The sequence below is a fragment of the Cupressus sempervirens genome, chromosome 2 (assembly GCF_028749045.1).
Source record: "Cupressus sempervirens isolate cs-2001-9-10 chromosome 2, ASM2874904v1, whole genome shotgun sequence".
Lineage (NCBI taxonomy): Eukaryota > Viridiplantae > Streptophyta > Pinopsida > Cupressales > Cupressaceae > Cupressus > Cupressus sempervirens.
This window is the reverse complement of record NC_143119.1, coordinates 41005381-41008345: the sequence shown is the minus strand read 5'-3', so window position 1 is coordinate 41008345 and position 2965 is coordinate 41005381. Positions and strand designations below refer to the sequence as shown.

The 2965-nt window shown below is 40.1% G+C and overlaps 1 pseudogene across 1 annotated transcript; it reads right to left on the bottom strand.

The window, feature by feature from the left end:
* Window positions 1-496: 496 nt before the first annotated feature.
* LOC149570968 (mavicyanin-like) lies at window positions 497-1346 on the bottom strand (annotated as a pseudogene). Its single transcript, XR_016358380.1, has 2 exons — window positions 1119-1346; window positions 497-1004 (listed from the first exon to the last, which is right to left on the bottom strand). The product of XR_016358380.1 is annotated as a mavicyanin-like (transcript).
* Between the last annotated feature and the right edge of the window lie 1619 nt (window positions 1347-2965).

The following is a 2965-nucleotide window of genomic DNA, read 5'->3' as shown; positions in this document are numbered from 1 at the left end:
TACTTTATCTATGTACTTTTCTATATTGTGAATATGGTTTTAATGATTTTCTTATGTCATTGATAATATTTGAAGATTTTTTATATGTTTGAAGATAAGGGACTAAAACCTATCAAGTTCAAAGCTCATTATATTAAAATATATTATTTTTATAAGCAAGATCTAAAAATATAATGATAATTTGTGAGTGTTTTATGAGAAAGATTTCGAATTAAAAAATTTAAAATATATATGTTGTAAGCTTTGTTACAATAAAAAATTAATAATAATTATACATGTTAACTCATGACTTATAAATATATATGATATGTACTTTCGATAAATTTGTTCATATCTAGATTTGTTTATATCTTAAATTTTATAAACATTTAATTCTTCCATAAAATAAATAGAAATGATATAAGAAAAAAACTGTATATAGTACTGATTCCAAAAATTCATCACAAATTAATTTAAAGCGAAATCTAATAGAAACTCCGGCATCCAATTCAACAGGTACAAGGAATGATAAAATCTTATTTGATATAAAGGGAAATATCTCTGGCACTTGCAAATCCAATTGGATGGGCCGATTGTACGAGGACTTCATTAATAGTAAGAAGATGGATGAATAATGAAGGTATACAAGATCGAAATGCACTTTGCGCTGTCCCTTCCCTGGCAAAAAGGCCTCTTCCAAAGCTAAGCCAAGATCGCAGACATGACAAGAGACGCAAACAGCAACCCCAACACGTCCGTCACCCGTGACACGTGTCCTGCGCTTGTCGGAGCCGGCGCAGTGGTGGGAGTGGCAGAACTACCGGCTGAAACGGTGACTGCGACCTTCATACCTCCAGCGCAGTGACCGGTAACTCCACAGATGAAATACCTGGTCCCGGCAGCTGTCAGTGGAATCGTGGTGTTACCGTCTGTGTACTTCTTGGTTGGCTTAGTTGCGAGGCAGGAATCGTAAGCCGACTTCTGCACCTCCGTGACGTCATGCATTGCACTCGAATACTTGAACACTGTTTCATTACCATGCCACAACAGATGTTCAAAACAAATTAAACCTCGGATTCAAAAGGGTATCATTGTCATTGATATCATTCTAATCATTAGTTATATGTAGAGTTACATACCCACTGTGTCGCCCACAAGGAATGTTTTGGTGGAAGCCCAGGTCGTATAATTGTAACCGATGCCCCCCATTGGTGGGTGTCTCCCACTGTGAAGTGCGTGGCCTCCGCAGAAGACCAACACAAAACTAACAACACACCCACCATTGCTGCAATCCCAAGACCCATTTTCTTTTCTTTTATTTTGTGTAATGCTTCTAACCTTCTTTTCGTTTGTATGGAATTAATTGAAAGAGGTGAGGGGAGAATAGAGGAGAGAAGAGATGATTATATAGCGTTGTATCTGAGCAAGTAAGAAGAAGAAGGATTCAAATGGAGACACATCGAAGATGGCGGTGGAAATTCGAAGTGTTTTCTTAACTACTCTGTATGACTCTAGCGATGCGACTTTATATTTTAAAAAACATGTTTGCGTTCAATTTTGAATAAGCCCCTGCTTCTGTGCTTCTATTATTCTTTTTGACGCATTTATTTGTCGTTGATTTGACCGCGTGGAATAATTCGCGAGCTTGCTTTGTTTCTGTTGTTTGTTTGGTGAAGGAAACTTCTATTGCTGAAAAACATTTATGTTATTTTATTATTTTTCTGGTCCAAGTCGTCAAGAGACATTCCATGGCTGTTAACGCCACGTCCTTTCTTTCTGTTTAACAATTCGGTAAGGGTCTACGTTTCTATTTCAAAAATATTTATATGTATTTAAAAATAGGTAGAGATATTGCAAATTGTTATATTCACAGTCTTGGATGATAAAAAGCTTCAAGTTCTTGTATGAGTCGAGTTCCCAGGATTATCCCTGTCATGTTGGCCTTTCATTGAGTCTATTGTCAAAGCCCTTGGCAAAGTTGTCACCAAGGAGCTTGAGAAAATTTTTAATGCCCGCCCGCAACGACGCATTTGCGTAGAGGTGGATCTTTCCAAGACGCATTTGCGTAGAGGTGGATCTTTCCAAGGATCTCAAGGATTCTGTGGAAATTCATATTGAGACTAAAACCTTCTCTCAGAAGGTGCTTTACTTGAACCTCCCCAACACCTATTATAGGTGCCAGTCCGTGGAATACAAGATCAAGGACTACCCTCTGGCTACGCCTAGGGTCAAGCCCAGCCCTAAAGAGGCGCCTGTCAAACAGGCCGAAGGGAAAAAAGAAGAATGGGTTACTGTTGGGCGTAAGGGCAAGGCTCCCTTGATTCCCTTACCCCCCAAACAATCCTATGTTGCAGTCGCCAGGATTCCTCCTATCCTTATAGGAGCGTCAATTCCAGCCAGCGTAGGGATGCAAGTGACAGACAAAGGAACTACTCCCGGAGTTTCGCAGGTTTCAAACCCTGCTGGCATGCAAGGGATTAAGATAGCCGCCAGGGCTTCTGCCTTGGCTAGGGTGCAAACTCCTCTTGCTGCTTCTTCCATAGCACCACCAACGATGTGGCATTCTTGCAATCCTCCTACACGTGCGGAGATACTAAAGGTGAAATGTTAGGCTGTAAGTCCAGAGGGTTTTTCGTCTGACTTCAACCATGTTTCTACTTTCTTGCATAATAGCTACTCCTCTCTTGAGGACAAAGATGGTATGGAAGAGTTCTCATGAACTTCCTATCATGGAATGTTTGAGGTCTCATAGACCTCCCCAGAAAGTACTATGTTTGAGATGTCATTCATAGACTTGGTAATTTAGATTTTCTCTGTCTACAAGAAGTTAACATTTTTAGTTTCATGCTTTCTTCGGCATGCTGCATAATTTGGCAAGATGGCGTGATGTTTTCTTCCCAACACGAAGCTGGTCGAGGTGGTGTAGTTACTCTCCTGTCACCTCGCCTTCATTCTGTTATTATTTCACACGGTTCTGACCCCACTC